Below are 13123 nucleotides of genomic sequence, written 5' to 3' on the forward strand. Positions count from 1 at the left end.
CCACTCTGTGCCCTCTACTTGGCACATAATACGTCTTAACATTTAATGAAGGAATAAACTAACTTCTTGATCAACTGTAGCTAGGAAAAAAGAGTTCAATATCAACTTAATTAAATCAAAGTATTTTTTGGCAGACAATCTTCAGCATTTGAATGGACAATTCAATTAATGTTTGTTAAATGAATGAACTGCATTTTGTGAATCAACTCATTCAGCTGGTGAGGGTTTTACTTGGAGGCTGTTTTATCCTGAGAGGCTCTTCCACATTCAGAAGGATACCAACATTCTCCTAAGGCCCAGTGATCATCACAGGGGGTGGTAGGAAGTTTTAAAATGTAGGAGGAATACATGGTTGTCACAAGAACTGGCGATGCTATTTGTATTTAGTGGGTAGGGCCAAGGATCCTAAATGTCTTAAAAGTACGGATTCCTGCACAACCAAGTATTGCCCTGCCTAATTTGTCAGTTATACTCCTGCTGAGAAGCACGGACAGAGACTCAGAAGTTGAGTTTCCTGAATGCCAGGGAAAGGTATCCATTAAACCCCCCAACTAAGTAGGGCCAGGCACAGGCATGGGTTTTCCCTTTGGGCATGAATATGGCAGTTTCTTAGAACATTTCTTATAACAAAATACATAATTAGCCAAATACAAGTTTAGTATTAATCTAGTTTTAATCAATTAGATGTCTAATTTTAATCAATTCCAGAGGACACTTTACATAACACCTAATTATCTGATATCCAACTCCTGTCACAAACCCAGCTGAGGCGTCCAAGGAAGATGAGCCTGCAAAATCTGGAGTGAGTCCCTAGATTCTATCCCCATAGCTAGTTGGCACTCTAGAAAACTCCTCCACCTTGAATGACTTCCTTTAGCTCCCCATAGATATGCCTTCATGGAACCATGACTTAATATTAATCTCTTGACTTCTGTTGAGGATTGATGGAAATAAAAATGAGCCTTCAACTTTTAGAAAAGAGCTAGTTTAAATGTTACATAATATCTACTGTTTCTTATCTAAATATTCTCAGATTTAGTGTTAGGAAAATTTTTTTCTCTTCTGATACATGCTGATAGTAGATAATAGGGCAAAATAACTTTTTGTTTCCCTTTTGCCTTGGTTGCCGGGAAATTTGGAGTTAAACTTTGTGCTCAGTTAGATTAATTATTTTTAGCCTAGATTTTTCTGTATATAACACTTTCAGTAGTTGGCTCATGTTTTGTTGTGTATTTTAGATGGAATTTACATGCAATAAAATGCACATGTTCAATTCAATGAATTTTGACAATTTTATACGTCCGTGTTAACAATCATCAGAATATTTTAATCACTCCAGAAAGTTCCCTTGTGCCCCTTTCCAGTCAACACCCCCTCCCTCTGCTACAACTACTTTCTGGTTTCTATGACCATAGATTAGTTTTTGGCTGTTCCTGAACTTTATTTGAATGGAATCATACAGTATGTAATCTTTTGGTCTGACTTTTTTCTCTCTACATGACATTTTTGACATTCTTCCATGTTGTTGCGTGAATCAGTAGTTCTTTCTTTTTAATTGCTGAGTAGTATTTCACTTCTTTAATATACCACAATTTGTTTATAATTTTTGCTGCATACGGATATTTTGGTTGTTTTCAATATTTGGCTATCATGAATAAAGTTGCTAAGAACATTCGTGTACAATTCTTTGTGGACAGCTCCTTTTTTACAATCTTTGTTTAATGATTTCATTGTGAAAGCATCTTTATTGTAAACCTCATATCTTTATGAGTTGGGAGTGAGTAAAGTATAAATAATAAACACACAAAAATATAGCAATCCCAGTGTAATTAGATATATAGTCATAACTTAAACACTAAAAACAACTTATAAATTTTAGTTTCCCATTGTTTTAGAGTTGAAGGTCAAGCCAAATATCTAACTTATCCTTTCAAATAAACTTCTGCTATTTGGCTACCTTCTCATTTAAGTTTCCCCTAAGGTATAGGTTGCTATCTTTTCAAATCCCCATTTTCCTTGTCCAATAGGCATATCAGACAATATATTCAAAGCCAAACTTGATTTTCCTCCCCAAATCTAGCCCTTGCATGGTTTCCTTATCTCAACTCTTTTTTTCCAGTTGCTCAGGCTGAAAATAATGAGTCCCCCTTGATTCCTCTTTTTTTCATAAACCTCACATCTAATCCATCAGCAAATGCGGTACGCTCTACCTTCAAAACACAGATTATCAGGAATTCAGCCACTTCTCACTCTACTGCTAACATACTAGTCAAAGCCGCTGTCATCTCTTGCTTGGATTAGTGCAATAGCCACCTAACTGGTCTTCCTGCTTCTGCCTTTGGCCCCTAGAGCCTATTCTAAACAGAGCAGCTAGAGTGACCATTTCTAAATCTCAGTCATGTCATTGTCACTCCTCTGCTCAAATCTCAACATTTTCATTCAAAATAAAAGCCAAAGTTCTTACGATGGTCTACAAGGCCATATATAATCTGGCCTCCCAGAATGTCTCCTTACATCATCTCCTACCACTCTCCCCGTTTCCCACTCCTCTCCAGTTACATGGCTGCCTCACTTTCCTTTCAACATACCAATGGCTATCCTGCCTCAGAGCCTTTGCACTGGCTGTTTCTGGGCCACAATTTCCACTCCCCTCCCTCCAGCCCCCACATATATCCCAAGGCTCACTGCCTTACTTTATTCATGTCTCTCCTCATTGTCAGTGCATTAGATAGGTCTTGCCTGATCCCCTTTTCTAAAGTGAGTCCCACCTGCACCCCCAATGCTGGCATTGTCTATTTGTGTTGTATTCTTACTTAGCCTGACCCAGGCCAGACCATGAAGGCTGCTTCAAGTTCAAGGATGGCAAAAATGATGACTAGAATTTGGCTCAAGATTCCTGAAATAGCTAATAAGCAATGCAAAGAATAAACAGATGAGAAAGGAATTGGGGACATTTTCCCACAGCCTCCCTTGTTTTGGCTGGAGGCTTCTCTGGGATTTGGTGGTCTCCACAGCCCACTTGGACTGAGATGTCCACCAGGGTAGAGGAGCATAAAACTGAGGGTTCTGCCTCACCCCCTCCACTCCACAGCCATTCAACAACTAGGAACAACCTGTACTATTTTATCATTCTGCTGTGCAGTGAGACGGATCAACAAGGCCTTGTGCCTGGGTGTCCCTGTGGCTTTTACAATCTCGCCTTATCTATCCCTGCACTCCAGTAGGGTCTAAGAGTTTTCCAGTCTGCCCCCTTAGGGGCCTTCCTGGCCATGACCAACCACAATGCCTTATTTTCTCCATGGTTCTTATCGTCACTCAACCTATTATGTATTTATTTTTGACTTGTTTATTGTCTATCTCCCCAAGTAAAATGTAAGTTCCCTGAAAACAGAGACTTTACTCTTTTTGTTCATGCTGTATCCCCAGTACCTAGAATAGCACCTAGCACATAGTAAATACTCAATAAATATTTACGGAATTGTTCAATGTATTTAACATGGTTCTATGTAGTCTCCTTCTAAAAAATTGGCATCATTGTGTAGACTTCAATGGCTACTAATGTCAAATCAAACCAAACCTCCTTTTTTGCTTTTTTCTTTCCTTTTAGTTTCAGAATTTTATTTAGGGGTTAGAATGGCCATAGGAATGCAAGTTGCATACACTCCAGATTTGGTACTAGTTTTGTTGCCATGTTAACAAAATCAGCTGGGCATTGTGTCTTCAGTAGCCAGAGTATAAGAAAATCCATTTTCTTATTTTAACATCTAAAGTTTGAATTACCACTAATATAGGAATTCCCTTGAATTTGATAATGCTGAATCACATTGGAGAATAAAAGATGGCAAAGAGTGTATTGAAATTCAGACTGCTTCACAAGTAAAAGGCCTCTTGGAAACATTTTTTTTTTTTGCTGAGAAAGATTTGCCCTCAGCTAACATCTATTGCCGATATTCCTCTTTTTGTATGTGAGCCACTGCCACAGCACGGCCACTGACAGATGAGTGGTATAGGTCTGCACTCAGGAACCAAACCTGGGCCACCGAAGCAGACCATGCCAAATTTAACCACTGATCCACCAGGGCTGGCCCAGAAACAACATTTTGAGAAAGATCCTGATTGTTCAAAAATCTGCATGTTTTGAGGTCTGGATGGGTGTGAATGATACAGAGACTCAAAATAGAAATTGTAGCTTCTCATTGATTCATTCCAACAAATAATTTTATCAAGTGTCTAGCATACCAGATACTCACTTCAAATATGTAATCCTAATTGTGATCTATTTTTTTAAAAAGTCAAATTGTCTCTATAGTAAATATTTTCTACTAGATGACCCAGAACGTCCGGCTCCCTGATGGTCAATAAGTAACATTTGGTGAGCACCCATGTGTGCCAAGTAGAGCAGTAAACTCTGCCCTAAAGGAGTTTGTAATTCTATCTGCCTGGGGCATTGGTTGAAAGGAGAATAATAAGCTTGACTCTCTTTCTTTATAAGTCTCACTGCTTTCTAGAAGAAAATATGTTGACTAATAAAACTGTTTTATAGATCATCCCTTTTTGTAATATGGAAACAACTAAAATTTTGTTTTTTGCAGATTTTGATAGGATATTTGATATTGACATAATATCAGTTCAATATTATGTCAGCTAAGCTTGGAGCCACGGGTGGGACTCACACCTGGGAGGGTTGTGAATCTTGTATATCTGACTCATCCTCTCCAAATACTCAAAGACATGGTCAGGAAGATGGTTACTATGGCTCTTGGAAGAACAAGGGCATTCCGCTCACCAAATTCTGGTCAGATTTAATAAATATGGAAAATAGTAATCAGCTTTTTAAGAAGCCATGTATACATAAAAACTGAATCTGCAAAGTCAAAAAGTCATGTGGCTCCTGTGAAGGACTTTGGTAAATTAAACAAATCTGGTACAGATCAACTCAAGGCAGGGGGGTTTGGCTGAAGATGAGGAGGGCCAGCTCTGTTTGATCACAGAGCCACACATACAAGGCATTGTAGGTAAGGAGAATTTAAACCAGAGCAGAAAAGTCACAGATAACAAGAGTTCAGACCAAAAAAAATCCCTGAAGTACAAAACAAAACACACGACCAAAAAAAACTCCACAAGAAACCCAAGGTAATTGGTAGAAACTTCCTTATTTCAGAGTTGATGACTCTGTCAATATAGTTCACTTAAAACAATGAGCTTAAGACAAGGCTCGACCTGTTGATCTGTTATCTCACAAAGAATCAATCTTAGCTAGAAAATGGAAGGTCCCTTCTCCTGTGAGTCATACCTTACCCAGAAGCTGTGGGCTTCCTGGAATGACTGTTAAAAATCCCAGATCTTCTGGCAATGACTTGAAACATGATTTTCAATATTATTGACCCACACATGGTGTGTGACCCAGAACAGAGGACCAGGCAGAGAGCATAGCAAGAAGAGAGCAGGAACAGAAGAGACACTTTTGCCATTGACCACTACCTTTTTGTTTTTTAAAGATCACACACATCTTTGACTTTTTATTTTAGAACATAGACATGAAAGTAGAAATAATAGTGTAATAAATTCTCATGAGGCCATGAGTCAGCTTTACATGTTAGCAATATTTTGTCTTTCTCATTTCATCTATCCCTTGCTTATTTTATCTTATTTTTCTTTCTGCTGGAGTATTTTAAAGCAATTCTCAAACATTATATCATTTCACCCATAAATACTGCAGTACATATTTCTTTTCTTTTTTAAACAAAATCACAATACTGTTATCGCATCCTCAACAAAGCTAATATTAATTCCTTTTTTCATCTACTACACATCTAAATCTGTGTTCAGATTTCCTCAGTTGGCTCAAAAACGGCTTTTTATAGTTGGTTTGTGTGAACTGGGATTCAAGCAAGGTCTACCCTTTGCATTTGGTTGCTATATCCCTTAAGCCTGTTTTAATCTATGAGCTCATCTCCCCTTCTCCACCCTCCTTCGATTTATTGATGGAAAAGTTGGGTCATGTGTCCTGTCGAATTTCCCAAATTTTGTAGATTTATGATTGAGTTTCCATGGTGTCATTTAAAATTTTCCTTTATCTCCTGAGCCAGCCCTGATGGCCTAGTGGTTAAAGGTTGGTGCTCTCACTGCTTCAGCAGCCTAGGTTCATTTCCCCGTCGCAGAACCACACTCTCTCTCAGTTGCCATGCTGTGGTGGTGGCTCACATAGAACTAGAAGGACTTACAACTAGGATATACAAGCATGCACATGCTTTGGGAGGAAAAAAAAAAGAGGAAGATTGGCAACAGATGTTAGCTCAGGGCGAATCCTTCCCTGCAAAAACAAACAAAAACTAAATTAAAAAAAATTTTTTCCCCGTATTGCCTGTATTTTTTGTGAATGTACAGATTGTACATTTGTAAACCGAAGCATAATAAACTGATAATTAGATCTAGAGGAGGGGTTCGATTCAGATTATTTTTTTATGTTGGCAAGAATTCTTCATCGGCTGTGCTGTAATCTTCCTGTTGCATCACATCAATAGGAAGTGATGTTCAGCTTGATTAATGGGTTCAGGTAGGTTTATATAATTTTATCGAAAATTCTTAATTGTAAATATAATACATTCATTGTGGAAAAATTAGAAACTGTAGATAGCAATAAAGAAGAAATTAAAAGCAAATGTATTCCCACCATCCAAAAAGATTACTGTTTACATTTGGTATATGCCTTTCCAGGTACTATTTTGGTTAATTAATCTTGAAACTTTCTCTTTCTCTCCCTTATTGGACTTATGCTGCCCCTTTAAATATCATCCAGTAAGTCCTTTGGTTAAGGAATATTTTAGGGTGCCTATTATTTTTTGTGATACTAGAAAGGAAGGAAGGGAGAGCAGGTGCAATTTGAGACCTGCTATGTAGCAGTTGCTTTTACATTATCTTTTACTTATCTTCACGATGACTTTGTCAGAGAGGTATTATATTCCCATCTTATAAAAGAGGAAATTGAAACTCAGACCTCTTGAAGTCTTTAACTCTAAGTCCAAAGAGTTTTGAAGTCTTCTGATTCCAAACCCAAAATCCTAACATTCATTTCCTTCCTGAATTTTGTGGTACTGATATCAAACAGGACCATTCTATCTGGTCAGCTAAGAATGTACTTCATGGGCATGAAAAAACTTAATAGTTGCTTAAAATGCTTGAAAGACTTTATTTGATATTTAGTAAGGTAAATTCATTTAGACATATAAAAATAAAGTACAAAAAAGTTTTTCAGAGATTAAAAAAAAGTTTTGCATGTTTTCCATGTTCTATTTCATTTTTACTGTTTATCTTTTCTTGTGGTACTGGCAGTTAGTCTTTGACTTAAGGTAGATAAAAGAAGGGAAAAGTGGACAAAAATCTGTGACGGAGGAGATTGGGTTTTGGCTATCTATAAATCCTGTGCTATACCAATTCTTAATTGCATGAGTTAATTCAAAGAAGCACAGAATTTTAGAGCTGGAAGGTGTCTTAAAGGTCATCTTCTGGAACATATAATGAAGAGTCCAAAGCCCCAATGGGTTCAGTGATTTTTCTCAGGTCACTCAACTACTTTGATGTCAAGGCATGACTTGAACTCAACATCTTTGACCTTTAGTTGTATATCGCCATTATGTGAGTTAAACCCATTTTGAGAATTTTTTCCTCTCTGAACAGAAAGAAATGCTTAAACAATCTTTTCATTACACTTAGGGTGTGTACTAGTTTTACCAGATTCAGAAGCATGCCCTAAAGTTGTAAAACATGTGCCAAGAATCGTTTCCTACTATTGTGAAAGCTGAGGGCCAGGATACAAAAAGGGACTTCAGATGTGGAGAGAAAATACAATTTAATAAGGCTATGATTAAATTTTTTCTAGAGTTTCTTTAATCCTCTGCAGGAAAAGTTTAAATAAATGTGCCTTTTAGAACCATTCAATATTTTAATTCCAAAAGAAAGGTAGAAACACAATAAGCTTGTTTGTAATATTACTGATCACATATTTCTAAATAGAAATACTTGAATATAGAAAAATACAAATATATAAAAGTCATTGAGGAAAATTGAAGCAAAAATCCTTCATCATGCTTGCTTTAAAATGCAAACATAAAAATTAGAAATAATGACAGGAAACAGCGAATTGTTCATTTAGTAACAAGCTCTTGGGACAATGGTTTGAAGCAGCTAGATGATATGTTTAGTATCCAGCTTCCTACCATTTTGTATAAACATTGCCTCTCTGCTTCCTTTGTGGATAAATTTAACCTAAAAATCAGTCTCAGTGTCTCCACTGCTGTCCTGTTGTAGGGCAATAATCAGTCCACAGGTTTTTGACACTTTGTGGCTTACGGGATATCCTTAGCAGACAGACATGTGCATTAGTTATCCATTTTCTAATGATATTTCTGGACTGTGTACAGGGACTGATGGTGCCATGTGGCATATGGCTATTTATTCTGACTTCTAAGCAATTGGAATGCGGGGAACTATTTAGTTCTATGGTACTTGACAGAAGGGAACAGATTTGCTAGGCGAAGTTGAAAACAAGCATGTCACTGTGGGCTGAAAATAAATTGGTATAAATGTAGTATCCTTCCTATATTCATATCCAGTAGTAAAGAATAATATCAGATACCATCCATGTTCAAACCAAAGAGGTATTTTTAAAAATACATAATGGGAGAAAAGGAATTCTAATGTACTCATCAACTAACTTCAACAATTAACTTCAAGTAATTTTAACAATTAACAATTATCAACCATAGCCAATCTAGTTGCCCACATCTACTCCCCGACTCTGACTATATTAAAGCAAATTCCAGACATCAAATTCTTTTATCCAGAAATGTTTTAGTATTTATCTCTGAAAGACAACGACTCTTTTTAAAAAAGACAACCACAATACCATATCACACCTAAAAAAAGGACAATAATAACTTAATTATTAAACATGTGGTTATTACTGAAATTTTCTGAACTGTCTCATAAATATTTTTGTGTTTTTTTATTTTTAATTTTGTACATTCGAATCCATATCCAGATAAGATCCATACATTGCAATTGGCTGTTTCTTAAATCTTTTTTTTAATTAAAATTTTTAAAAATTGTAGTAGAATATACATAACTTAAGATTTACCATCTTAACCATTTTTAAGTGTACAGTTCAGTAGTGTTAAGTACATTCACACTGTTGTGCAACCATCACCACTATCCATTTCCAGAACTCTTTTCATCTTGCAAAACTGGAAACCTATATCCATTAAACAAGAACACCTCATTCCCCAATTCCCCTAGTGCCTTGGCAACCACCATTCTACTTTCTGTCTTTAAGAATTTGACTACTCTAGGTGCATCATACAAGTGCAATCATATAGTATTTGTCTTTTTGTAACTGGCTTATTGCACTTAGCATAATGACCTCAAGGTTCATCCATCTTGTAGTATGTGTCAGAATTTCACTCCTTTTTAAGGCTGAATAATATTCTATTGTATGTATATACCAAATTTTGTTTATCTATCCATCTGTTGATGGACACTTGGGTTGCTTCCACCTCTTGGCTATCGTGAATAATGTCTCTATTTGAACACGGATGTACAAATATCTTTTTGAGACTCTGCTTTCAATTCTTTTGGATATATACCCAGAAGTGGAATTAACAAATCAGATGGTAATTTCTTTTTTCTTTTTAAGGAACTACTGTACCATTTTCCTTAGAGTCTGCAACACTTTACATTCCCACCAACAGTTCACAAGTATTCCAACTTCTCCACATCTTTGCCAACATTTGTTATTTTCTGTGTTTTATGTTTTTTTGTTTTTTAATAGCAGCCACCTAATGGGTGTAAGGTGGTATCTCATTGTGGTTTTGATTTGCATTTCCCTAATGATGATGACTAATGATGAGCATCTTTTCATGTGCTTGTTGGCCATTTGTATATCTTTGGAGAAATTTCTATTCAAGTTCTTTGCCCATTTTTTAATCAGGTTGTTTGTTTTTCGTTGTTAAGTTATAGGAGTTCTTTATATATTCTGAATATTAATGCCTTAGCAGATACGTGATTTGCAAATATTTTCTCCCATTCCATGGGTTACCTTTTCACTCTGTTAATTGTGTCTTTTGATGCACAGAAATTTTAATTTTTACTTTTGTTGCCTGTGCTTTTAAAAGGTATCATATTCAAGAAATCGTCGCCAAATCCAATGTAATGAAGCTTTTCCCTATGTTTTCTTCTAAGAGTTTTATAGTTTTAGCTGTTATGTTTAGGTCTTTGATCCATTTTTAGTTAATTTTTGTAAGTGGTGTAAAGTAAGAGTCTAAAATCTCTTTTAATCTATAGGTCTCTCCCTCTCTTCTTTTTCTCTCTTCCTCCCTCTCATTTTTTCCTTGCTATTTATTTGTGGAAGAAACTGAGTTGTTTGTTCTGCAGATTGGGTTTTGTTGATTGCATCCTTCTGGTTTCATTTATTTATTTTTTTGTGTGTGAGGAAGATCAGCCCTGAGCTAACATCCATGCCAATCCTCCTCTTTTTGCTGAGGAAGATTGGCCCTGGGCTAACATCTGTGCCCATCTTCCTCCACTTTATATGGGACGCCGCCACAGCACGGCCTGACAAGCGGTGCCTCGGTGGGCGCCGGGGATCCAACCCTGGGCCCCCAACAGCGGAGTGCATGCACTTAACTGCTACGCCACAGGGCCGGCCCCCACCGGCACCCCCCACCCCCTTCTGGTTTCATTTAACAGGTTCCCTTGTTTCTCTTTCCTGCATTTCCTGTAAACTGGTAGCTGGCTCTAAAGGCACGATTGATTAGATTCTGGCTCAATTTTTTTTTGGCAAGAATTTATAGGTGATATAGACACATCAGAAGGCACATAATATCTGGTTGTCTTTTTTGTTGTGATGTTAACCACCACTGAACAAAAATTACCTGGATCTATTAATTCATAATGATTACAAAAAAAGTGATATTCTAATTCTCTCATTCCCTTTTTGCTTATTTATTGGAAAAATTCTGTATAAAAAAACTTTCCATCATCAATTAATTAATTACCTTAATTTAGGTTTCAGATAAGAAAAATAGGATAAATATTTGATCCTTTCCTTATTTAACAATTTTCAAAATAATGTATCTTTCAATAGTGACAAATGCATTTTCTTTTTGTAGTTTTATTACAAATACATCATGAACTCATTATGAAAAAATGTTTGAGCTATTTCAATTCATTTTAATTATTAATCTTATTTGTGCTTAAGTTGTGCCATCTTTTTCAGTGGGAGCCTCTTCCATTTGACTCTTGACTCCTTTTGAAATAATCATATCGACCTTTGATAGCTTTCTTGCTTTCTGGAATGACAAGCTGTTCCAGGCTTGTTTTTAATATCTTTTTCTCCAGATCAGGAATCGGGCAGTTTCTGAGGAGCCCTGATTCTTTTTACTGAGAAATGATATTTAGAGATGACAACTTGGGGTAGAAGAGGTGCTCATTGCTACTGCGTTGGCCACTATTTCTAAACTTTTTCAGTGGACTGATCATATATATGTAATATAAAAGACAAAACATTATTAATTCATCTTGATATTTCCAATACAGGAATTTTACTTAACTCAATTAATCTTAACATCTGTAGTCCTTTTTCCCATACTTTATTTTATCCTCACAATGCACACACAAGCCTCAACATAAAAATAGCAACACTACCATCAACAGTATGATTATTGAAAACAATTCACAAAATATTTTCTTAGTTCCCTGGTCCTTAAAGTATATCTCGCTAGGAATGTACAGTTAAAGTGCTACGCTTATCTAACTTTTAAATAACAGCTTTGGAGGGTGACGTCACCAACATGGCGACATAGGTCGTTCCTGACTTCGCTCCCGATCACAAGAAGAACAACTAACAACTATTCAAGAACAAGACACCACTGAGAGAATCCTAGAACACCGGAGTGAGGCTGAGGCACCCCCTGCACGACACCGACCAAGACAGGCTGCGCTAGAAAGGTAAGAGAAGCGACTACACTTTGACTGCATTGCCCCTCCCCCCAAGCCAGCATTGCACCACACGCAGAGGAGCCTCTGGCTCCTCCAGCGGGAAAAGAGAACCAGGGGGGACAACCAGCACCCCCCCAGCATTGTGCGTTGCTTTGTAGGAGCCACTCCTCTGATGTTTCCCCCACGGGGATTGCAGGGGAATCTGTGGGGCTCAACCACCGGGAACTGGACTGCAATGGAGAAGGGGGGAAGGGCTTGCAAGGACTAAGGACTAGCACATGGATATTGGCAGAGTGAGTTCATTCCTGCAGTGCCCAAGTAATAATCCCAACCAGCGGCCTTGCTCATCGGCAGAACTAAGTTAGTGGCCCCACTCTCACTAGGGGACTCAACAGGATGCAGATCTGCTTTATTCAGATCCTCAAATGAGCAATTTTGCTAGCCCTAGGGCCTGGTTTGCACACACCCAGGTAAGGAGCTGAGTCACAGTCCCACCTGCTGTGGAGAATGTCTCTGAGCCACATCTGACCAGGCAGCTGGCAGGAACACCTGGAGGCTGTGCACCCCAGCAATGCTCCAGCCAAGAGGTGGGCTGGCAGAGCAGATTGCCTCCAGAGCAAAGCCAGTATTGGAGTGAGGGATTTCCCTGCTATGCACAGGCAGGGGGATTAATTCAAAGCCAAGGCTGAGGGTAGCTTCTGGCCCCTCCCAACTGGAGAGCCTGTTTGGGAAATTGAGAGTGTCCTGGAGCGACCTCTCCCCTTCCTGCCCAGGCAAAGGAGCTGAAACATAGTTCCAGCCACCCACTGTGGCTTCCAGCCCCATTCCACCAGAGGGCTAATGAGAACACCTGGAAGCTGTGTGGCCCAGCAGCTCTCCAGCCCAGAGAAGGGGAGGCAAAGCTGATAGTTTGCTGAACAAAGCCGGTGGACCCCTTCAGCCAAGGAACTTGGGGCATGGGTCAGCTTGAGTTAAGACAACAAAGAGCTTCACTGACCTTAGAGCTGCTTCTCCTACTGCACCCAGGCAAGGAAACTAATTCATAGCCCCACGCATTACTGAAGACAGCCTCCAGCCTGCCCAACCAAGGAACCTAACCAGAGACATGGGAAGCTGTGTAGTCCATCAT

General features: G+C 38.2%; 1 protein-coding gene across 3 annotated transcripts in view; it reads left to right on the plus strand.

The window, feature by feature from the left end:
• Window positions 1-11830: 11830 nt before the first annotated feature.
• The window catches only part of RB1 (RB transcriptional corepressor 1), a 167227-nt gene continuing 165934 nt past the window's right edge, over window positions 11831-13123 (plus strand). For 2 of the 3 annotated variants that reach the window (XM_087436058.1, XM_087436060.1), the window contains exon 1: window positions 11831-12003. The gene's annotated coding sequence lies outside the window, so the exon portion shown is untranslated. The remainder of the gene's footprint in view (window positions 12004-13123) is intronic. The other variant, XM_087436059.1, reaches the window with a different exon arrangement.

Source organism: Ceratotherium simum, chromosome 10 (genome assembly GCF_057802395.1).
Source record: "Ceratotherium simum simum isolate JZ-2026a chromosome 10, ASM5780239v1, whole genome shotgun sequence".
NCBI classification, from domain to species: domain Eukaryota; kingdom Metazoa; phylum Chordata; class Mammalia; order Perissodactyla; family Rhinocerotidae; genus Ceratotherium; species Ceratotherium simum.